At 33.1% G+C, this 26,500-nt stretch overlaps 1 protein-coding gene across 4 annotated transcripts in view; it reads left to right on the top strand.

The window, feature by feature from the left end:
- LOC145248869 (uncharacterized) overlaps positions 1-26,500 on the top strand; it is a 402,247-nt gene that overhangs the window by 69,833 nt on the left and 305,914 nt on the right. The window contains exon 1 of one of the 4 annotated variants that reach the window (XM_080110619.1): positions 15,751-16,357. The exons of 2 other annotated variants lie outside the window; for them this stretch is intronic. The gene's annotated coding sequence lies outside the window, so the exon portion shown is untranslated. Of the gene's footprint in view, positions 1-15,750; positions 16,358-26,500 lie in introns of those variants that run through there. One more of the 4 variants, XM_080110618.1, reaches the window with a different exon arrangement.

Raw genomic sequence — 26,500 nt, 5'->3', positions numbered from 1 at the left:
GGAGGGTCGGAGGCATTTAAACATTTTTATCTTGAAAGAAACCCAACCAATTAGTGCCCATATTTTTTCTCTTGAATTTATTACCAAAAATCTGGTGTTTGTCCAGAATTCTCCCTATATTAAAAAAAAAGAAAAAAAAGAAGAAAAATAGGTACTTATTAAGAGACAGTCGACAGATCGATTAAAAAAATATGTCGTTTTAAGCAAAACACAATATTGCGTACTTAATTGTCATGCTGAAAATAGAATTATATATTCAAAAATAAAGAAAAAGCACAGAGGAGAAAGTTATATATAGTTAAAAGTAATTTTTACGGAAAATTGTGTAAAACTGCATATTTTTTAGATGTTATAAACTAGACTGTAGGAGTCTACACGCAAGGGGCATAACTCTGAAATGAATATTTTAGATTACTTCTTCATGGCTGCAATATTTGTTGTCTATAAAGCGATAGATTTTTATTTACTAAAAACACAATGGCAGTTATTCTACTTTATGAATTTTTGTAATGTCTGGATATATTACTATTTCCGACATGACAGTTATGTACATAATATTGCTTTTGCTTGAAACGACATATTTAAAAAAAAATTGATCTGTCAACCATATCTTAACAAGTACCGAAAAATCTGTATGATGTACGCATTAAGAGAATTTGAGTTTTCCTAAATGCATTGCATCCTCCTATGAATTGCTTTAAAAAAATTTGAATTATTTGGAATTATTTCCCTTGTTCCTTCAGCCTTCTGGATCAATTTACGTGATTTTTGGAATACAATATTTTCTTTCCGTGACGGGCAGTACAATAGTCAAGTTATTTCTCTTAAATCATACTGAAAAACATGAAGGTGTACTCTTTTATTCAGAAGTACAAAAAAAAAAAAAAAAAAAAAAAAAAAGAGACTCGATTCATGCAAGATTTAAAATGACATTTATTCTCTTTCTGGTATTGGGCTTGGTGTTTGCTAGACATGTCCAACTTGACCCTCCATCTTAGCATCGTTTTCACGACCGCCACATTTACTATCCAACATCCTATTTACAGATTGCAGCTATAGTTCTCAAATTTTCAACCATGGCTTTTGTTTACCGCATCGCAACTATCATTCACAGGTAGATATTTTACTACGGTCCTTTTCTCCTGATTACAGAATTTATTCCCAGATAATATCACAAAACTATTCACTTTACATTGTCCATGAATTTCTCTATAAATATTTTGCCCTGGTAATTCATGTTTATTACAACTATGCACGTCCAAGGATGGAATTTTGTTGCCACATCTGGGCAGGAGCTGCTAGAAAGGACTTGTCCTGCCTTGATAGAGTTCAAAATAGACTTCGTAGCCTCGTAGGAGATGTCCTTTTCTCTTCCCTGCAACCTCTATCTCACAGAAGAGATGTTGCGAGTTTGTCTCTGAAGTATCGTCATTTTCATGGAAAGTGTTCGACTGAGCTTCAGTCTATGGTACCTCCTCGCCAAACTTTCACAAGAAACACCTGTCTAGCAGAAAACACTATCAACAATTCCCCCCACTCTTTATCTGTGTCTAAACCTAAACGTAGATTCCATGAACAAAGCTTCTTTCTTAGAACTGCACGCCTGCTTTCCGGCTGACTACAATATGGTTGTGTTCAAGTCTAACGTAAATAAGTTCTTGATGAACCGTTCCATATAAGTTATCAAATTTACCGAATTTTCATTACTGATGATTACTATATTGTCCAATTTCTACTGTACACTCTTTAACCCTTATCCATGAGTGGCCTCTTGGCCTTGATAATGTGGTGATGCTTGTGTAAAAAAACAAAACGAAAAAAACTGTGTTCAAGAAATATGAGGAATCCTTATTGGATGTTGGATAGAAATATCAGGTCGATGCAAAAGATTTTTCCAGTTTGTAGAAAAGGCATTTTAAACCATTGTAATTCATTTTATACATATTTTTATTACTTAACTAGCAGGCCGCCCAGCGTTGCCCATTCATAAAATACGCATAAATATTATATTTTAATTAATGCAGAATTCTTATTTATATAAACAGAAATATTGAAGGTATTAAACGTAACGTTAAATTCTTATTAAAAAATGAAATTAAAAAAAAATAAATAAATAACGGAAAGAAACTAAGAAATGTGCTTGCAAATATTGTTTTTTCTAAACATTTCACTTTTTGATTTTTATTTATTGCGGACTATTATCCTCATCTTTTTTATTAGTTGTTTCACGACGTTTCGGCCAACTATTCCTCTGGCCTCCGTCAGGTGGTAACCGCGACGGATAGGAACTCTGAATCTTCTGACTGCATTCACCGAGGAATAGTTGGCCGAAACGTAGTGAAACAACAACTAAAAAGATGAGGATAACAGTCCGCAATAAATAAAAATTAATAGATAAGACTCATCTCAATGAATTCCAATTAAAAAAAAATAATATAGTTCACTTCTTGTAAGTAAAAAAATACTGGAGCTGAGATCGAAACCAAAACCTAAAGACTGTGAGTCAAGTATGAAAACTATTAGGCCAGCTTGACACGACGTTTAGAAAGCATTTTCAAACCTACTTTTTCTTAAGATAAGTAATCTGTCAGTGAATGATTCACGCATGCGCACTAGTGAAACAATTGACAAACAGATAAAAATCCGATGCCCCCCACATAGTAATTTTGCAATTTTGACCTCTTGGCAGCCGTTTTTTTTTTTTTTTCTTTTTTTTTTTTTCGGATGAAAACAATTAAAAAGTTTTATACATGTTTGAATATCCTATATACTAAATTTCAAGTCTGTGGATAAAAAATTCGTTGAGTATATAGGTTGAGAAGTGTCCTCACACACACATACACACACACACACACATACACGCATATTCTCACTTTTATAGATATATAGAATATCTCGCTATAATTAATTTATAACTTTTTATCTCAGATTATTAAAGCGTCATTCATATTTTTCTACAATATTCTCACCCATGTTAATCCGAAAATGATTTTCTTTAGTCAACAGAAAGGGAATCATCTTCCATTATGATAATGCTCTTCCTCACACAGCACTACTGAGCAAAGATCTCATAGAAGAATTTGTTTGGGAAATCGGTACTCATGCAGATAGTGATCCGTGCTGAAATAATAACGTTATTATTTTTTTTAAAAAAGCCATTCTTAACATGGAGAGGGGAGGGTGTTTTGTGCCTATTCTGTACTTTAACCTTACAATTGAATAAAAAAAAAAATATCATAAAACTTTAATTAAACGCAGAAATACGATTTAAAAAATAGCGCGGATATCTCTCTGCATTAGCACCGGGAAATCTTGCCCCATCCTGCATATTCTCCGAACCTAACGCCCTTAGATTATCACTTTTTTTAAGAATTATAACACCATTTGTATGGCTTTACGTTAACATAACAAGATGAGCTTGAACATGGGTTAGATTAACATTTCACATCAAAACCTAAAGAATTTAACAATCAAGGCATTTATAAGCTAAATCAAGTAATCAACTTATAGAGAACAAAGATCGTTATTGTAATGAATCAAGATTATAAAAAACACAGTAATTAGGAAAATGAACCCCCCACCCCACCATATATGTACGCTACGTGGACGATATCTTTATTTTAGCTGAAAATAATGAAAAGATATACCAACTACAGTACCTTTTTTTAAAAAAAACCCTCAATTCTTAAATTTACAGTAAAGTTAAAAAAACAAAATAAAATAAAATAAATTAATATTATTATTACAACAACAACAACAACAACAACAACAAATATTAAATCGCATTAAAATGATATCATCCATAAAAGAAGCATAACTAATTGAAATAAAAAAAACATTAAACAATTACTCATCAAAATCATTTTCCTAATTACACTGTCGGTGAACAAATAAAACAAATACTACAATCCCTTGAAAACCCTAATAATATTAGCCAACACTGCAATGCAACCCCCATTAATATTTTTTATCAAAATCAAATGACACCGAACTTCAGAATCGAAGAAAACGCAATTAAAAATATCGTACGTAGATACTTGACGCCTGTTGTCAGTAATTTATTATCTACTACAAGAAGTTTAGAACACAAAAGCTTGTGGTTAGAAACAACTCCCCACCGGCTATAAAAACGTTGGAACAAACCAATGTAGTGTACAAATTCAAAGGCTCTATGGGAGAATGTGACTCCGAAAATCATACATACATTGGGCATACAACGACAACGTTGTCCCGGCGAATAACTATGCATCTAAATAATACTAGTTCTATATATAAACATTTGATAAAAGAACATAACTGTCTCCTCTCCAATCTTAGAAAGGTTCTCGTTGACAGCATAAAAATTATACATGAAAATAATATTAAAAAATTTAAAATTCTTGAAGCGTCATATATTAAGACGCTTCAACCCACTATAAATGGTATCGCATTCGAGAAAAGCAGAACCGTTCTAAAATGTCTTGCGTAGTTCGTATTGGATGGTCTTTGTTAACAGTGTCCACGAACTTGCTGATTTTAATACTTGAATTTTAATCGACCTATATCTTTAATCGACTTGTCATCGACTCTATGTATTTTTACTTATCGCCGTTTACTGTATATTTTAGTTTTCACTTTTGATTCTGATTTTCGCTCCTTCAGACTTTTACTTCAACACCTGATGATGATTCGTGGACGAATCGAAAGCGCTCGTGACAGTAACAACTATGGAACTTTTAATATTTTTGATTTTGATACAAAAAAGATTATACGGAAAATCGAAAAATTAAAAAAAAAATCATAAAGCAAAGTGTTTCCGTTGCATTTAATAATATTTGTTTGTATATATATATATATATATATATATATATATATATATATATATATATATATATATATATATATATATATATATATATATATATATATATATATATAAATTCCACAATAACCAAGACAACCATATGTCACAACATGTGTTTTATTATACGATGCAATTATTTGGTGTAACAATTGTTTCATAACCATTCGGACAAGCTTAAACATTATTTCGTCAAAAGATATTCCAAAATGGCTAATCTTCAGACACAAAAATACAACTGTAATACATATATAAAAGCACACACCATTTCTTATTTACTAATCCAAGCAGCGGAACTCAACTTACCATTCTTCATTTTCTCGGTTTCTATTGAATTATGTAGTCAACTTACTTTCGAATTTCTTATTTTAATTATTAGATAATTATTATTTAAATACATTCTTGATGAGCCGTTCCACTTAAGTTAACAAATTTACCGAATTTCCATTACTAACGATTACTATATTGTCCAATTCACTACTATATACTCTTTAACCCTTATACTCGAGTGGCCTTTGAGCCTTGATAATTGGTGATGCCTATATATATATATATATATATATATATATATATATATATATATATATATATAATTAGAAGCCTCTCAAATGGCCTTAGTTTCGTATGCTTCTTAATTTACATCTATCGGTTCCATCGTTGATTAATCTCTATTTTCTAGTTATGTAATGAAACACACACACACACACACACACACACACACACACACACACACACACACACACATATATATAAATCAAAGGAGATGCAGTGTTTACTTAATATAAAGATGATTGGAGTATTCAGTCGAACAATAAATGTGATTGTAAATTTCAACTTAGTTTTAATTTATTTTCTCTCTTATATATATATATATATATATATATATATATATATATATAATTCTGCCAGCCCCTTTAAAAAAACTCGTTTCTTATTGTTGAGCACTGTCAGTTGAAATAAAAGTCGGTCAATTTAGCTCATATGCGCAGATAATTATATAATGATTAGATTACTCTGACAGACGTCAAAAACATTTAAAATAATAAATGTTTAAATTTCAGCAGTATTTCTCGCGGTTTACGGTAGCCGAATGGGTCAGGTCCCTGCTAATGAAGCCAGACATGGCTTCTATTGCCGGGTTCGAATCTATCGAATGGTGTTACTCGTAACACCCTACACTGATGATTACCGAAAGTATGAAACACTAGTGTCTGTAGGTATTTAATTATATATATATATATATATATATATATATATATATATGTATATATAAAACGGCTGTCTGTCTCTATAACTCAAACGGCGTTAGGGATCTCAAATGATTGGATTTTTTACAGACCGTTCTTTTATGGATCTTTAGCCTGTTAAAATTGTTTTTAAGGGGTCAAAAATGGGTCAAAGTTGCAAAAAATGGTTAAACATCTTGTACATACACTTTAGTTTATTTTTAATTCTTAATCAGTCTATATGCGTGTCACGTCGGTATAGTAGTAACGTCATCAGCTATAAATGCTACAGTTTCGGTTTTAGCTGATGGCACCTAAATATTTATTTATTTATTTTTCTCCTTTTTAAATCACGACTCTATAATAATATATACGGAATCTGGACAAATTAAAATATCATATTTAAGCGTATTTTACGCTCGGGCAAAGCCGTGCGGACCCCCCCCCCCATATCCCTGCTAGTATAAAATTAATTGTTTGGGAATAAATATTGCAACTGATTTCGCCCTAAATATTTTGGGTTACTGAAATAGGATTTAAACGTCTGAAGACATGAAGAAAACAGGTGAATCAGAAAAACAGGCGACTCGAAGTCCGCAGCAAACAGTGTCAAATAAAAAAAAATATCTTAGTTTTCTATAAAGAAAATGAAAGAAATCAATATATATTCACTAAAGTAATGTTTTCCTTCAAAAGCAATTTCAAAACAGTTAAACAATGACATTTTGTTTATAAGGCAAAAATAGTAGAGTATAACCAAGACCGTCTTAAAAGACAAGATGGCCGGTGGGCAAAAATAATTTAATCTGCTGACGTCATCACGGATAGTCCATACCGGTAGTCACCGGTAGGCATTCGTAACGTCTTGAAGTCAGTGTAATATTTCTTTTTTTATTAAAATGCCTTCACGGTGCATCGTTCCAACTTGCTGAGGAAATTATCGTAAAGGACCAAAAAGTGACAGTATTTTCATTTCCGAAAGATAAAGAATTATAATGCAGTAAAAAAAAAAAAGATTTTACACCATCTCCATTCAGCAAAGTAAGTTTTAACGTGCCCCCCCCTGTATTTAACACGATGTAACTATAATTTAATTCAATATTATCATCCTAAATGTTCTACCATTCAAAAGAAGAAGCTTCAAATAAATTGCTAATATTAAAAAATTTTTTTTTACAGCATACAAAACTAATGAAAATGCGAGACAACATCGACTCTTTAAAACACGATTTTTTTAAGCTGTTGACACACGTTTTAAAAATCTAACAATAATTTATTTTTCTGAAATTGTTCAATATTTAAAAATAAATTATGCCGGCTGATAAAATTTTTAAACTTTTTTTTAAAGCTAGAAAGATAAAATTTAAAAATACTTATTTATATATATATATATATATATATATATATATATATATATATATATATATATATATATATATATATATATATATATATATATATATATATATATATATGAAACTAAACTAAAAAAAAAAAAAAAACGCGCGTTCACTCGTGGTCTTAAACAGTCTTGGCCTTCGGGACCAGATCAAAGTGTAGTATCTGTTCTCCAGATGCTGCATTCTATTCTTGTTCTCTTTCGGTGGAGGAGAAATCCTTCACGACTGAGACAATTTTTATTTTTGTACCTTTTCTCCACGTTAAAAAACGACCCTGGTGTCTAACTCTGTCCCGTGGGGAGGCATAGTAAATAAGTACAATTCATTTCATTAACGTAATTGGGTTTGTATTACTGTACACATAGATTCGAAAAAGTTGTCAAAAACAAATATATAACAAATAAATGTTATCAAAGGCAACATAAGTTACTTTTCTACCAAATATTTTTCGTGTTTTTATTCAATGTAACATGTTTATTCAGCTCGAAAAACATAGTGTTTACCGATGTATTCGAAAATTCCAGATGGCGTCTGATTCTCTCTTTAACACGGTAAGTTTGGGATAAGGTGTTATAAATAAAAAAACTATACAATATACTATTAAAAACCCGCCGAATATATGTCAACCTATGTCACGGTAACATATATTGAGCGAGTTTTTAACAGTATTTTATCCGGTTTTATATTTATAACACCTTATCCCAAACTTACCGTGTTAAAGAGAGAATCAGACGCCATCTGGAATTTTCGAATACATCGGTAAACACTATGTTTTTCGAGCTGAATAAACATGTTACATTAAATAAAAACACGAAAAATATATCCAGTTTGGCAGAAAAGTAACTTATCTTGCCTTTGATAACATTTATTTGTTATATATTTGTTTTTTGACAACTTTTTCGAATCTATGTGTACAGTAATACAAACCCACGTATTTTAACAAACTGAAAATATGGATATAAAAAAATGATTTTGCATGTTATTTTTATGTGGTGAAATAATCTTAAATAAGAAACATGATTTTTTTCTTTAGGTTAATTTTTTTACTGTGCAATATTTCATGAATTTATTAAAAATATTGTTTTTGATTTTGAAAAAATATTGTGGTTCATTTTGATTAAAAAAATATTCATTTTGATTAAAAAATATTCATTTTGATTAAAAAATATTCATTTTGATTAAAAAATATTCATTTTGATTTAAAAAAAAATATTCATTTTGATTAAAAAAAAAGTTTAATTTTAATATTTGTTTATTGTCTTAACTCATATCAAATGTTTTGCTTGTGTTCTGCTTCAAATATTCATAATCTTACATGCATAATTTTCATTTAATTATATTAAATAAACTTCAAGTTTATTTCAAATCAAATCGTGTTCCTTCACTTTTTTAAAATGTAATTTATAAGTAATTAAAGAACGCATTCTAATCTTTAAAATCTATAATACAACGAAATATTCAATTGCTTATAATATACTTAAACAAATAACTTGTGTTTTTTTTTATTATTTTTTTTTATTATTTTTTTATTATTAATATTAGATGAGTTTCAGTATAAATCATCGTGTTCTTTCTTTATTTCAATCCAATTTTGAAGTTTTGTAACGCTGTCTGTAAAAATTACTGTTCATTATTGACAGTCTAAGAATTCAACATATCTTGCTTGTTGGGACCTCGGCGATGACGTCATTTTTTCAGCTGGCCGGCCATCTTTATAACGAAGGCCACGGTATAACGCGATTTTTTCATCTGTTTGCTGTGGCCTTCGAGTCGGCTGTTCTTCTGATTTACCAAAAAAGTTATCACCCCCTTAAAAAAAACAACAACAACAACACATAAACAAACAAAATAAATAAGCGATTATAAAAGAAAACAACTTCTTTGCGATTCCATTGGGTGAAACTGTTGAACTGTTAATCGGGAAGAAGGAAGTAAGTTAATGGAAAACCCAACGAAAAAGCATGAAGACGTTGAACGTTATCAAGGGGGGGGGGGTAATATTAATATTAACTTTAGCAAAATATTAACTATTGCAAAACACCGTATTATTGTATAAAATCAATATATATATATATATATATATATATATATATATATATATATATATATATATATATATATGTATGTATGTGTGTGTGTGTGTGTGTGTGTGTGTGTGTTTATTTGTTTTTGTTAGCGATACTTTCTTGAATGAATTCAAATATTTATACGAAAGTGCATTTTTACCTAAATGCTTGTTGGGAATAATTTTCCCATTGACCAATCTATATATATATATATATAAGTGAAAGTGTGTCTGTCTGTCTGTCTGTCTGTCTGTCTGTCTGTCTGTGTACATTTCCCTACCAAATAACTCAGTTTTCAATCTACAAACTCGATATTCGATATAAGGGATATTGAGATTTTGGAAATTTTTTTTAATCAATTTTGGGACAGAAATTTCGCTGTCAAGGGGTCAAAGTTCAGCGATTTGACCTTTGAAAACTCTACCAAACTTCTTCGCCAATTTTGGGTCTAAACACTTTAAATTTTAGATATAGGTTACTTGGACATAGATCAAACTTTTTAATTTGATTTGAGCCCAAAACAATAAATGTTAACGGGTCAAAATTGGAGTCAGTATTACATAGAGGATATTCAGACATGCGGCAAGCTTTTAAATAAGTTTTTGGGCGAAAGTTTCGCTGTCAAGAGGTCAAAGTTGAAAGAGCTGACCTTTGCAGACTCTACATAAACTCCTCCGCCAATTTTGGGTCGAATCACTTGAAATTTTAGATGTAAGTTACCTGGACATGAGTCAAACTTTATATATATATATATATATATATATATATATATATATATATATATATATATATATATATATATATATATATGCACATAAACTTTTGAACAGTACATAGGGCCCGAGCAAAGCCGGACTGAACTGCTAGTACATATATATAAAGCATTATTTAACATTTTTATTTTACAAAAAAAAAAGAAGAAAAGAAAAAAATATTAATATTATTCACTTCAAATAAGGTATGATGCCACTGAAACGTAAAGGACGACTGTGAGTTAGAGACCAGATTTGTAGGGGCATTCTAAGTGGGGAGTTGTGTATCGAGATGTTTGTCTATATTACATTTAAATTTCTGCAAGTTGGTATAGTCGGGTAAACACAGTGCAGGAAGGAAATTTCAAAAGGCAAGCAGTTCAAGGAAATAAGTCATCAGAATAGGAAGATTCTCGGAATCTAGAGGACCTCTAAAGTGGAAAGGTGAGATTTTGCTGCTTGCCGAGAGTATTTACATTGAGGGGTTATAAATGTAGTAAATTCATTGAAATACTTGTAAGACAGGCACAGAGAGGCAAATGTGTGGAGATCGGACAGAGGTTGGAACTTGGCAGACAGTATGGACCCTATCAAGTTAAAGATTTTTTTGCATCCTGTCAGAGAGAGAGAGAGAGAGATAGAGAGAGAGAGAGAGAGAGAGAGAGAGAGAGAAACAAAGAAAGAGAAAGAGAGAGTGTGATTGGTACATCAGCCCAGATGTGGCAACAATACTTGATGCATGGGCGAATGGCGGCTTTATAGAGATATAGGATACTGTCAGATTTGAGAAGTTTTCTAGCCCGGCAAAGGGAGCCTATATTCTTTGCAACAGACTTGGCAGTAGCTTTTATGTATATCTTTTTTTTTTTTCCGATTTATGTTACATGAGAATTTTTGTTTTACTTCTGCTGCAGTTTCCGAAAGGCTGGTTAGTGTTTATAGTTTATGTGGGTTTCCGCATTAAGATTCCAGTTGTTTTGATATTGCCGTCCGCTGAAGAGTCTTAGTCTTCCCTTGATTCCAATTTCTCCTAGTCTTTTTTCCAAGTTCTTTGAGATTGTTCCTAATGCTTCTACAATTGTTTGTATTATATTGATTTTCTTCATGTCCCATATTTCTTTTATTATTATTATTATTATTATTATTATTATTATTAATATGATATAACCCATATATTTTTGTCATATATATATTGAATAAGGATCAACGAATGTTCCATTTTATTGTCCTTTAAATCGCTGAAATCGTCCATTCGTCAATCAAATTGATTGATTAGTCGAGAATCCACCACAGTGCACCGGGAGGAAGCTCACAAACATAGTGATTTAGTTCACAGTACATTGTAGTCTACATTGCACTGTAGAGAACTTACTGTTGATTTTATGAAATTATTTTTATATATATAATGGCTTGAATTAAGGTTTAAAATGCAAAAGTCAAGTATCACGGTTCGACTCTGTTCTGAACAGAAACATTCATTTCGAACACACCGCTGCCGTATCAAAGAACCTACTGCTGATTTTATATGCCAGGCTCTTCTGCTTATGCAGTGATAAAACTTCTAAAATATACTTGCGATGTTAGGCTGTACAAAGGTGTTAATTTTAGTCAAAATCGGACTGTCCCTTCTTTAATCAGATTTTTTTCCATCATCGATTTTCGATACTTATCAGAGGCATTTCGACACAAAAACTATTTAAGAATACTTACAGACACATAAAGTATATTTGTATGAAATTTCATAAAGATCGGCTCAGCTGTTTTGTAATCCATCGGGGACTTTCTCTCTCTTTCTCTCTTTCTCACACACACACACACACAGACAAAGTGTCTTTTAAATAGAGATATAATAGTTTTATACAATACTAGCAAAGATACCCGTGCTTCGTGCAAGACTTTGCTGTATACTTGGGTACCCGCAAAGTGGATACCCAAACGTATAGCAAAATCCTGACCTTAACCTTTAAACTTCACCTTGTAAAATGGTGTGCACCATCCCTAGGTCGGAGACATCATCATGTCAGGTTTGGTCATAATTGGTCCGGTGGTGTGAGCTGTAGGATAGTATATACATATGACATTGACCTTTGACCTTTTCCTTGGAAAATGGTGTGCACCATCCCTAGGTGGGGGACAATCTTCATGCCAAGTTTTGTCATGATCAGTCCAGTGGTGTGAGCTGTAGGAGAGTTGTGTACACACACACAAGCTACTACTTTATATATAGAAGCAGAATACATGTTCCAGGATGGGTAAAATTAATTCCCTGAACAGAACAGATTTGCACAGGTTTTATGTTCCCTTGCAAAGATTACAATCAAAATATAATGCTACTAAACCTTACGTCTATAATACTTATTCCAATTTTTATCAAAACTCATTATATTATTTGGATTCTATAAAATTTTTGTAAATTAAGGCTTCTTCTCAAGGGGTCGGAAGAAGAAATTGTTATTTCAAGAATTCTTACTTCATTGGTGTGTAATGACTAATGATTAGATTCAATGCAAATTTCTACTATTATATATATAAGGCACTTTGTTTGTGTGTGTTCATTCTCTATAGACTCCTAAACAGCTGGGCTGATTTTTTGGAAATTTCACACAAATGTACTCTATCTGCCTGGCAGTGTTTTTTGATAAGTTTTGTATCAGAATGTTTTCGATAAGTATTGATAATCGATAATCAAAAAAAAAAAAAAAAAAAACATGTTTAAAGAAGGAACAGACGATTTTGACCAAAGTAAACGCCTTATACAGCCTAACATCACAAGTGTATTTGAGAAGTTTTATCACCACACAAACAGAAAGGCCCGACATATAAAATCGACAGTAGGATCTTTGATATGGCAGGGGCGCGTTCAAAATGAATGTTTCTGTTTAGAGCACAACTGAAGCATGATACTTGACTTTTACATTTAAACATTAATTAAAGCCATTATATAAAAATAATTTTACAAAATCAACAGTAGATTCTCTACAGTGCAATGTAGACTACAATGTATTGTGGACTAAGTCACTGTGAACTAGGCTGCTCAGGCATTGTCTGTTGGCCAGAGTGCACTTCACCTAGTGCACTGGCTCTTCAAAAACCCAACTGACCTTGTATTTGACCTCCTGTAGAGCAATTAAATATAAACATACCTAACTTTAGAAAGATCGAGATAAAATGTTTTGAAATGGCGTCCAATGGAATTTTGGAGAAGAGGAAGGGTGGATTTTTCTAAAATTAGTATTAACCGATTAATAAAATTAAATTGAATAAAGTAATCAATTAATCTTTAAAAAAAAAAAAAAATACAAATTAAAAATTTTAAGGAATTAAATATTAATTGGAATGAAATAGGATATATTTTTAATTTAATTCTATCGCCTTGGCCTTCTAAGTCTAATCTATATATTTATAAAAGTGAGTATGTGTATGAGAGGCCACTTCTCAACCTATATATTCATATATATTTTTGATCTACAGACTTGAAATTTGGTATATAGGGTATTCAGACATGTAGAAACTTTTTGATAAGTGTTCATCCAAAAACAAGGGTTGCTAAGGGAACAAAATTGAAAAATTAATACTTGGGGAGGAGGGGGGGGACATTCGATTTTTATTTGTTTGTCAACTCTTTAACGAGGTTTGAAAACACTTTTTGAAGATTGTGGTAAGCTGGTCTAATGGTTATCGTACTTGTCTCATTATCTTTAGGCTTTGGTTTCGATCTCAGCTGGAGTATTTCTTTTTTTTTTACTTACAAGAAGTAAAAAAAAGCATAATATGCGCATGCACTTGTCTCAATTTCTTTCCATTTTTCTTTTTACTTCATTTTTTTTTTAAGGAATTTAAAGTTACATTTAATACCAGGCAACGCCGGGTGCATCTTCTAATAATATTAATAAATTAAATCAAATTTTCGAAGCATTCTGGATATTTTTTTTGGTAGAATGCCGAGCACTCCCACAAGTAAATGTGGTATTGTGGTGACTGAAATGATTATAAGAGTGTAATAGACAGAGGATGATCCTTCCATAAACACTTTTAATGGTCCTGTACCTAATTTGTTAAAATATATTTATTTCATATATTTCTGCAAATAAATAATTTAAAGTGTAGTATCTGTTTTGATATGACATGTCATCTGTTCTGTCGGTGAAACAGAGAACCTTCTAGACTGAGGCAATTTTTATTTTTGCCTCAATCCAGAGTGCCTGTTTAGAGGAACTGGGTTTTCCCCGCATTATAAACTGACTTTGAGTGTAACTGCCCTCGTGGGGAGGCAAGTAAATAGGGTTTCACTGCAACGATGTTAAACATGAGGACTAAATAGTGAGTAATCCAAGTTCTTTTAGAAGGATCACTCTAGATCAGGGATATCCAAACTATGGCCCGCTGGCCAGATCTGGCCCACCAAAGTATGTAATTTGGCCAATGGAGCTCTTATGGAAAACATAAAAATATTCTGGATTTTTTTTAAAGGAAATGTATGAAAATAGTGTGGCGTTTTTCTTTTTGTTCAGAAAATTGATTAAAATGAGGTTTGGGAGAACCAATTTCACTAAAAATTAAAACTAATGAGCAAAACAGTATAAAACATGTCAAAAATCTTCCTTGGTCTTTTGGTTGGGAGTGAGGTGTGGTATCTGTTCTGGTGCTGCATTTCACCTTTTCTATCCTCGGTCAGTAGGGAGAGGTCCTTCATGACTGAGAAAAAAATTTTTATTTTTGTTCCTATCCAGAGTGCCTCTTTTTGGGAAGTTGAATTTCCCCACATTAAAAACCGACCTTGTGTCTAACTCTGCCCTCGTGGGGAGTCAAGTAAATAGGAACATGCCCAAGTCACTTTATTTATTTTGGCCCGCGCCGTAGCTCTAAAAATTCAGCAATATGGCCCACTGTTTGAAAAGTTTGGAGACCCCCTGCTCTAGATGATTGGGCTTATTAGCATTCCGAGATGAAGGCCTAAGACCAATTCTGTCTAGGATGATGTCCTCCTGAAATCCCACATCATTATACCTTACTCTGGGCCGGAGAAGGTAACCTTCTTTGCACTGCAGTGCAGCGTGCAGCGAGGTTAGTTAATTATCTCCCTCCTGTGGTGGGGAGATTAGACACAGGTTTAGGAAAGTCGGATTTGAAAAGTCAGCACCCTAGAGGAAGAGCACTCTGACAGTTGGACTAAACAAAAACGGCCTTGGCAGTCTCATCAGCATTCTTCAGCAGAAGCGCCTCCGCCTCAGCTGGTTAGCAATAAACTAATTCTTCCTCAGAGGGCGAGGAGGTTAAGCCTTGGAAAGTGGACCTCCTAGAACTTGACAGGGCCATACCTCAGACAGACAGACAGACAGAGAACAAGACCATGGCAACCTTAGCATGCCAAAAACTCTGTCTGTCTTGTTTGGGTATAAAATTGCACCACCCTCTCCCAGGTTAGACATAAAGTTAAAAGAATATGAGAGGAGGGGGAGCGCCTCGCCTCGCCTCGCCTCTGGCATTTTCGAATGGGGGACAACCTGGAAGGTTATAAAAAAATAGCCGTGATTGAACCTGTAGGAATTTCCCGGTAAGGCAGCCGACGATGACCTCCCCCATCCACTTTCCTGAAAGAGGAGGTAATGCCTGGTAGGACCGAAGTACGAGTCGGGTCAAGTCGGAATCAAGACGGCTGACGGACGAGACGACTCCCTCCATTTTTATGAACGAGGAGATAATGCCTGGGAAGATGTTTTTTTTTTCTAGAGCCGGGCCGGGCTGGGTCGCTAAGCTTGCCAGATTCTAGTTATGGGGGTTTACCCATGTGTCTTAGTCAGTTGTATTTATATGATTATTTGACAGAACATGTGATATGAACAGAACAACAGTAAGAGAAAATAAAGCAGGAAATTTAAAAGAAAAAATAAAAATAAAAATAAATAAATAAATAAATAACCACCACCACCACCACTAACAACAACAACAAACCTTTCTTTTTCTTTTTCTTTTTTATTTCCTGGATTATTCAGAGTGTCAAATAAACACACTTCGTGCACTGCCCTTTTAAGAACATTGAACTGGATTGAATTTTCGGACAAATCGGAACAAAGTAAGTTATTATTTAGTTTATCGCTCGATTTGAATTTTGAAATTTAATTTAATAATTTCATATATAAAGAAAAAAAAAGAACTATAAGGGGGTACTAAACAAAAAATAAATTTCTTTAACAAAAATCCCCAATAAATTTCTAAACCAAGAAACACTCGTAGAAGAAATAGAAGGCAGTTTAAAGCGGTTACATCCCAACAACAACAAAAAAAATAACAAAACAAACCTTTCTATTGAATTGATTTAACGACGAATTATCATGTTAACTTGTTGACATGTCCACAAAAATAACCAACTAAAGGTTACTGGTTTTTGTTTTTGATAATATCTTAATTTGTCGGAAGTTATTAGCGCTCATACAGATCAACCCCCATGGCTGCTCGGTAAAATCCAGCAAATAGGTTAAAAGTCGAAATATACAAAATGAAGTACGAGTTCCTAAAAGGATAAACAAGGGTTGATTTAGCACCAGTAATTTATGGTGTTTCAAGAGTTCCACCAGTCCACCACTGCCCTATTTATTTGCCCCTCCCTCCAACGAGGGCAGGTTTGGACACAAAGCCGGCTTTTAATGTTTGGAGAATTTAGCCCCAAAAGGAGCACTCTGGATTGGGACAAAAATATACGATGTTTGTTAAGATAGAGTTGACAGATAGAGTTTTTAAAATATGTCGTTTTTATGCAATTAATTGGGTATTATTATACAAACACCGTGACAGCGTTAGGGTTAGGGTTTAGGGTTTAGGGTTAGGTTTAGGGTTAGGGTTAGGGGTTAGGGTTAGGGTTAATTCGCTGTCACGGTGTTTGTATAGTTTTACCATTAATTGTTATGTCGAAAATAGTACTATATCCAAAAATTACGAAAATTCATCGAGTAAAACAACTAACTGCTCTTGTGTTTTTAGTAAAAAAAAAAAAAAGGTCAATGTGCACTGGTTGTCCAACCTGTATATTCCGAAAGCCGTTCCTAACATGGGGAGATTGGAAAATAAGAAAACGCCTTTCGGAATATCCCCAACCTGAGGTTGGGGATATTCCGAAAGGCGTTGGGCCAACCTCTCCATGTTAAGAACGACTTTCGGAATAAACACTCTTTGCAGGTTGGACAAACAATGCATATTGACCCCCCTCCCCCCCAAAAAAGTCTAGCGCTATAGAGTACAATGTTGACCGCCGTTATAATGTAATCTAGAAGTTGCTGTCCGATTTTTTTTATGTCCCTTGTGTATGAACTCTTTATAGTCTGCTTTATAGCGTCCCAGGAAAATGCAATTTTACCTAAGTTTTCGTAAAAATCACATTTATAAATAACTTTCTACTCTATGAATTTTCGTAATTTTTTGATATATTACTATTTTCGACTTGACAATTAAGGACGTAATACTGTTACTTAACATAATACGTAATACTGTTGCTTAACACGACATATTAAAAAAAATCAATTTGTTGACTCTATCCTAACAAGCACCAAATAAACATTGTCTCAGTCGATAAGCATTTCTTATTCACTGATTGAAGATAGAAAAGATGAAATGTATTAACATGAAACAGATACTACACTTTACTCTTAAGACTATATTTTAGAAAATAAACAGAAATAACAGTAAAGCAAATTTAATGATATTTAGACGAAACGCGGACAAAACAAAATCACCAGAAAAAAAAAAAAAAAAAAAACGTGGATGATAAATTAAACGAATAAGGAAGGATGAAAATGTAACCCCTTCTTATGATAAAGCAAAGTTTTCTTTGCTTTAGCGGTTAAGCCCAAAATAAAAATAAAAAAATATTCATAAAAATTTAATTTTGCTCATTCTTTTAAACATGTTACATTAAATAAAAACACTAAAAAATTATCCAGTTAGGTAGAAAAAGTAACTTATCTTGGCTTTGATAACATTTATTTGTTATATATTTGCTTTTTGACAACTTTTTCGAATCTGTGTATAGTAATACAAACCCGAATTTATTTTGTTTTCATAACTTTGATAGTAATAAGGATGGAGGGGGGCGCTTAATAATTGGACAGAACGAAAAAACTTAAGACAAGATCCGAATTCAAAACTTGGCAAAAGACATTTTGGCACTGGTGCAGTTTAGCATCCCCTAGCAAAGTAACTGTTTTCATTTTGTGAGAGTTTCCTCCGCACCACGCACCAGGGAGAGTTAACAAAGTTCGCTATTCCCTATGTAAAGAATAGCTTTCTAAATTTGTTTGGGGATTTCAAACTGCACAAGTCTATATTTTTATATAAATACAAAAAAATAAAAAAAACACGTTTAGAAAAGAAAACACAAAAAAAATCTATATTGTTAAAGAAAATTTCTTAAGTTGTTGCTTTGCTTATTTTGTTATTTTGAGATTCTAATTTTTTAGGCGATTACATCTAAAAAGCCTGAAAAAGATGTCAGTAAAAAGAAGTAAAAAAACAAAAAAAACAAAAGACAAAACTACTTTAGACTTTACTGTGGGGGATCAATTTCGCGTATAAATTTAACGTAAAATGATCATTGGTCATCCCACTTCCGGGTTGTATAGCGTTTTTTAAGGACTGTTTACATGTGATCGTCTAAAGCAGTCATTCCCAACGTGGGACGCATGCCCCACCGGTGGGGCATGGCAATATTTTGGTGGGGCATGGGCAGGACGTGCACCCTTGGGCTTACTATACCATATTATATATTAGATATCACAAAGGGGAGGCATCAGGATTTTAGAAATGCCTAGGTGGGGCAGGGGCATATGGCCTAAAATAGGTTGGGAACCAAAATCACCGGTCTAAAGCCTGTTGAATGTGGTTCTTATTTTTTAGGAGAATTAGCGTATTGGGCAGGGATTCAATAAATATCGTATCTTACATCGTCATGTGAATTTTTAAATTACAAATCGAAATTTGGGAAGTTGAAAACGTACTACACAACTAAACACAGGTGACCCTTTTTTTGTGTGTGTCGCTTTAACACCCGCTTTTGTTTTTTTTTTAATAGTTTAAAAAGAAAAACATAAACAAAAGAAGTTTTTTTTCTCCAAAATATATAACAAGTTCTAAAGAATTGGAAAAGATCTTGATAAAATATATTCTTAAAGATTACAAATAAATAAATAAAATAAATAAATTTAAAAATAAAAAAAAATTGTATGAAAGAAAAAAAAAAACTAAAAAAAAAAAAAAAAATAATAGCCTCCTTGTTGTCGAACGCAGTCACGTCATCCGCGTACTAACTAATAGCGAGCACCCCAAATTCCGGGTTGGCCTTCTTGTGTTGAACGTAATACACAATTACAAAAATAATTTTTCATATCAATAGTAATCTAAAAAAAACAGTGTGTTCGTGAAAATTCTTATTCATTTGGTGTATTTTTATTTTAGTTTTCATTATATTTTTTTTATGAAGCCCCATTTTTGAATACGTTGTTTTTTAACCGTTGCTAATGGATACACATTCTCATGCCTGAAATCCGGTAAAATTTTATCATTTGCCCCAGCACCAGCACTGTTTAATGAACAAATAAAATATGTAATGTTCGTTGTTCAGGTGAATTGAACTGAAAAAAAAAAAATCTATATATTTTTTTCAATAGTGCTCAATAGATATATAGAGCTATTATAACTGAAATTATGATTACGTAAACATCAAAAAGAAATTAAGAAATAAATAACGCGAATTAATGTTTTGACAAGATTAACCGTTTCCTCAGAGAGGTTCAAGATCCTATCCATTCAAAAATCTTAGTATTTTTTTTTTCTCTCCCACCACGAGAAACGTGACATTAGGGTCGGAAAGTGTGAGTGAGAAGTCAGCTGTCCAGAGGAGGAGCACTCCTGCAGAATTTTATTATTTTTATTTTGTTTTTTAAATTTCTCTCTCTCTCTCTCTCTCTCTCTCCCTCTCTCTCTCTCTCTCTCTCTCTCTCTCTCTCTCTCTGTTCATAAGAGTAGTGTATTATTTGGTAGAAATCAGAAGCTCACAGTATTAATGCTGGAGTTCCTCAGGGGTCCATCCTAGGCCCAACTCTCTTCCTGAGTAGTGTAGTATCTGTTCTTCAGATGCAGCAATGCATCACTTCACTTCAATTGCTGCACTTCAATTTCTTGTTCTCTCTGAGTGGAGGAGAAATCCTTCACGTCTGAGACAATTTTTGTTTCTTTTCTCCACGTTAAAAAACGACCCTGGTATCTAACTCTGTCCCGTGGGGAGATATTGTAAATAGGAACTCTCTTCCTGATCTACATCAATAATCTTTCAAATCACATCCTAAGATCATTCGTAGACATTTATGCTGACAATTTATGGCAACACTTCAAAGGTTGTAAACGATTAAGTTCTCTCTGATTCTCTCTTCTCTGATCTTGAGCATGTGGTAAAATGGGGAAAGTGGTGGCTGGTTAATTTTAATGAATCTAAAACCAAGCTCCTATCTTTAACTCATCAACACTCTGATCCCTGTCTGGTATCAATTGAAATGAATGACTCTAGTCTTGGGGGTGCTCTATATTTTGACAAGCTCCTAAGTCTGACCTTTACTACTGATCTGAAATGGAACATGTACATCAAATCCGTTGCCAAGGTCGCTGGAAAAATGGTGGGATCATTCTACTGCTCCAGTAGATATCTCACTGCTGATGCAATTCTCTACTTATATAAAAGCCAGGTACGTCCAAGGATCGGGTACTGTTGCCACATCTGGGCAGGAGCTGCTAGAAGCAACTTATCCTGCTTTGACAGTTCAAAAAAGACTTTGTAGCCTACTGAGGGGTGCCCTTTTCTCTTCCCTGCAACCTCTTTCCCACAGAAGAGACATTGAGAGCCTGTCTCTGCTTTATCGTTGTTTTCATGGTAAGTGCTCGTCTGAGGTCTAATCTATGGTCCTGCTTTGCCTGACTTTCACAAAAACACTCATCTAGCTGAAACAACTACAAATAATTCCCCCCACTCTTTATCTGTGCCTAAACCTAAATGTAGATTCCATGAACAAAGTTTCTTTCTTAGAACTGTATGCTTGTGGAACTCTCTTCCGTTACCCTGGTCGTCTTCAAGTCCAACGTAAACAAGTTCTTGATGAGCCATCCCGTTACACAATCCTATTTACCAAATTTCCACTACTAAGAATTACTAGGATATTTTCCACTTCACTACTGTACACTTGCTAACCTTTATCCTTGAGTGGCCTCCAGGCTTTGATAAGTGGTGACTCCTTTGTAAAAAAAAAAAAAAGAAAGAAAATATACACATTCAAAAATTTTCAAGTTTACAAATTGAATAATTCTGTAAACTTAAAGCAAGTATATATATATATATATATATATATATAAGAGAAATAGGACAATCTGTAACAGTTGCTGATGCTGAGTTAGCAGTAGTAGCAGCCGTATGCAAATGACCACGCCGGCTGTGTGATGTGAGAGCAGAGATGAAAAGAACACATGGGTTCAAAGTGTAGAGGTATTCAAGATGTATTTGAGACATGAGAGAGCTGAAATAGACACGTTACACCTAGTGAGCAGCAGAGAAATATGTGTCCTAAACATGGTCAGACAAAGACAGTTCCATATGTTCGACACAGGAGAGTCTTGTTGAGCACATTGTAGTACGAGAAGATATTTGAACAACAGACAAGGTGTTATTCTGGAAGTACCTGTAAATAAATGTCTGTTGTTTCAACTGAAAAGAAAGTCGAATTCTTTCTTTGTCTTTGTTTCCTTATGACTCTCTGCATAAAACATGTGGGTCCCGAGTGTTAACATGTAACGACTATGAAAAAAAGCTCAATATTCAAAATAGCACATTGATATAAGGAATTCAATCTAAACTCTGTAAATTAGAAATTAAAATAATTTATTATTCAACAAGGAATACAAAAATTAAAAAAATTTTCCTTATTCCATGAAGTTTCAAAGAATGGCACTTATCCTCAGAAGAAAGTAGTTACTGAAATGATATTTATAGATTGGCTATAAATTTTGTTGATTAGCACATAAATTGAAAACTATAAATTATGAAAAAGCCATATTTGTATGAAAGTTGATAATGCAGAAATGTACGGGTTAAAAGAATATTCCAAATGAAGTCCGGGCTGTACGATGAAAAATGTAGTACAATCCAAAGAAAAGGTTGTTTGGTAAGATTTAGAGATGCATATGAAATAGTCTAGTGGAAATAATGATGATCTAATGGTTTAATGGTAAGTATTAATAAATTTCAACAGTGAAGATGACATCCTAAAATTACGGTAGAAGATTTTTTTCCCACTAAGTGAAGAAGCTGTTATTGGCCTCTTGATAAGGGAGAAAAAAAACATTTGCTTCCATCAGCTGACGAAAATAAAATGAAATGAAAAATGCTAAAAATTAAAAGCAGAAAAATAATGTGATAAGGATAGGTCAGACGTTCTACTTTTGGAACAAATTCAAATTAGTTGCTGAGCTTAAGATATCAACGTAACATCTAATTGGAACAGGAAGACAGGAAAGAAAACTTGTATTCATATGTATACGCATATGTGGACGTACCTATTCTTATGTAAGTATTTGTAAAGTTATGTATGTATGTATATGTCGATATGTGCCTTTGTATGTACGTATACACTGACTTTGCGAACATATGGTATAACATATAATCCTTTTCCACCCACCTATTCCCATCTATCCGTCTAGACAGTCAAGTTCTTCCTCCCTTCCTTATTCCTGTTTCAATATTGGATTTATGCCTGTCTGTCGGCTAATTTATTAATTTAAAAAGTTGTTTTCTTCATCTTTCATACGTAATGCTAAATTGATTTTAACACCAAAACGTTCAGCATGTCATATTTATATATATATTTTTTAAACTACTGCATATCGTCATTTCGGGAAAGTACATGATTGTCAATATTTTTTATTTTCTGGTAATCATCTTCTAAGTGCTGTCTAAACTGATTTTAGACTCTCGACCAAAAATATTAGTCCTTGTCCAAAATCCTCCCTCCCATGAAAAAGCTAAAAGAAAAATCTGTACGAACCCGTAACAAAAAAAAAAAAATATTGTGCACCAAAAATCATGTAAATTGATCGAGTAGTTTTCTTTTAAAATAAGAAAATCCAATTTTATGGCCAAACTACGAACGACGATCTCTCGTTGCTATCAGTTTAAAGGAACAAGGGAGAGAACTTCAATTTGAGATTTTAGAAAGCCATTCTTAACATGGAGAGTTTTTTTTTACATAGGCATAACCACTTATCAAGGCCCAGAGACCACTCGAGGATAAGGGTTAAGAGTGTACAGTAGTCAATTGGAAAAACAAATTCACTTAAATTTTTTTTTTTTATAAAAGGAAAACTACTTGATCAATTCATATGATTTTTGGTGTATGCTATTTTCTTGTGATGAATTTTAAAATGGAGTCATGAAATCGTTTTTTCTTCTTTTTTTTCTGTTCCGTGTACATACATTTACAGATTTTTGTTCATTTTTTTTTTTTTTTTTTTTTTTTTTTTTCATTGGGGAAATTTTGGATAAGCACCAAGTCTGGGATGGAAAGTCTAAATTTGATTTAGACAACATGTACAGGATGATTATCGAAAAACAAAAATATTGTAAATGTAGGTGATTGTATCGTCAAGAACCACAAGCATAACAAATAAAAAAAATTAATATATAAAAGGCTGTATGTCTGTCTGCCTTTCAGTTTCCATATTTTCAAACTCTATCTCTTCCAAAACTGAAAGTCGCAGATTAAGTATATTCTTAATTATCCACAATGCTTCAAGCAAACTAGATCACGTTATCAAAGTTTTCATTTTCTGAACATTCTGAATCATTTTAATCTTTTCTGTTGATTTTTAACAATTTATGTTTTCATAATACTTTTTTTTTTTACTGGGATGTTCCATTATGTCCAGATGAGCAAGTCCATTTTTATGATAACTTGTTTATGCGGCAGCTAATGATGCTAATATTTGTGTGGCCAAATGCTTGTTGCAGCATGTTTGTAACTTGCAAGGCTGAATGAAGACGACATCAACTGACAACAATATTTCTACGTATTACGCCATTATATATACGGCATAATTCACGTTGACACACTAGTTTTCATCAGATCACCGAAGTTAAGCAACATTGAGTCTGGCCAGTACTAAGATGGGTGACCATTTAGGAATTGCAGGTGCTACATGTGCTCTTCGCTTATTTCTACATTGTTTCCAGTGCCAATTCAGAAGAGGTGTGTGTGGTTGGGAATTGTGTAACCTTTGCCTTATAATTATGACCAAACTAAACATGAATAAATATTTGGGTACTTGTACAATTTAATCAAGGCATTAAAAAATGAAAATATCGATAAAAGGTTATATTGCACGTATCAGTAATGGAACGATGTTCTTCGAAAAAAAAATTTCACCTAATTTCATCAAGTAGTTTATTTTTTATTTTTTTTATTTTTTTTACAGTGAAAAAACAATTTGTTATGATACCGAGCCAAAGGTTCGATTTTTAGGAAGAAAAGCTAGTAATAAAGATGGGGAGGGAGTGTCGGTGCTTTAACTGGAGTTATCTCCCCCGTGTAGTGTTCAACAAATTCCTTAATGGCTAACTTCAACGTGCTTTCATAAAAACGTGTTTTTCCGCTGTAAAAAAAAAAAAAAAAAAAAAAAAAAAAAAAAAACTCAATCAAATTAAACAAATCTTTTTTTCGGAGATCTTCAGTCCACAACAGATACGTACAATATAACCTTTTTTTTCGATATTTTCATTTTTTAATGTCTTGATTAAACTGTACAAGTACCAATATTTGAAGATGAAAAGAACTCTAAGTATAAAAACTTTTTTTTTTTTTTACACAGTGGTCACCACTTATCAAGGCCCGGAAGCCACTCAGGGATAAGGGTTATTGCAAGTACATTACATTAGTGTGGAGATTTGATGAAGTGTTTACTGAAGGGGGCGGTTCATTAGGAATTTGTTAACGTTGGACTTGAACACATCCAAGTTGTAGTCCGGTGGGAAGCAGGCAGATGGAACAGAGTTCCACAGGCATGCAGTTCTAAGAAAGAAGCTTTGTTCATGGAATCCACGTTTTGATTTAGGCACAGATAAAGAGTGGGGGAAATTTTTCACAGTAGATTCGGCTAGCCGGGTGTTTTTCGTAAAAGATTGGCGAGGGGGGGACCAGAGATTGGAGTTCAGACGAGCACTTGCCATGGAAATAACGATAAAACAAGGATAGGCTTGCAACGTCTCTTCTGTGGGAGAGAGGTTGCAGGGTAGAGAAAAGGGCATCCCCCGCTAAGCCACGAAGTCTATTTTGTACTCTGTCAAGGCAGGATAGGCTGTTTTTAGCAGCTCCTGCCCAGATATGGCAGCAGTATTCCATCCTTGGACGCACTTGGCTTTTATATAGATACAAAATTATTAGATTAAATATTAAATTAATGATGCCCACATAAAAAAATGCTTTGGATATTTCAAGATTTCAAGGTAGGTTTACTAAAATAGTTATATTTCAGAACCCAAAGAACTTCAAGTCTCAAAATACCACAAATTTTTTTTTTTTTTTTTTCCAGAAATGAATACCATTTCCTATGTTTAAATAAATAATAATCTTCATGATTTATGTCAAAAGTTTTAGCAAATATAATATATTTAAACGGCTATATGTTTGTCTGTCTGTCTCTTTATTTTCAAACTCTATCTCTTCCAAAACGAAAAGTCGCAGATCAGCGCCATGGGGCCTCAAATAATTGGATGTTTTTACGAGCCATTCTTTTATGGGTCTTTAGCCGGTTAAAACAGATTTTAAGCGGTCAAAATTGAAAAAATCGTTAAACATTTTGTATGTTCATCTAAGTTCATTTTTAATTTTTAATCGGTTTATATGCGTGTCACATTGGCACGTCACTAGCTTTGAATGCTACAGTTTTTGGGTTCGATTCTAGCTGATGGCACCTAAATACTTTCTTTCTTTTTTTTTTAACTTTTGAAATCGTGACTCTCCTGTACCTCTATAAGGCCACCATTCACCCATGTATAGAGTATTGCCGTCACATTTGGGCTGGTGCATCTGCTGCTAGTCTCTCACTCTTAGACAAGGTTCAAAAGAGAGTCGCCAATCTGATCGGCCCTGAACTGGCATCTAAGCTTCAGCCTCTGTCCATCGATGAAACGTTG

The sequence above is a fragment of the Euprymna scolopes genome, chromosome 27, assembly GCF_053919585.1.
Source record: "Euprymna scolopes isolate OS-2025 chromosome 27, ASM5391958v1, whole genome shotgun sequence".
NCBI classification, from domain to species: Eukaryota; Metazoa; Mollusca; class Cephalopoda; order Sepiida; family Sepiolidae; genus Euprymna; species Euprymna scolopes.
Note: the sequence above shows the minus strand (reverse complement) of the source record. Positions and strands in the feature narration are given on the sequence as shown.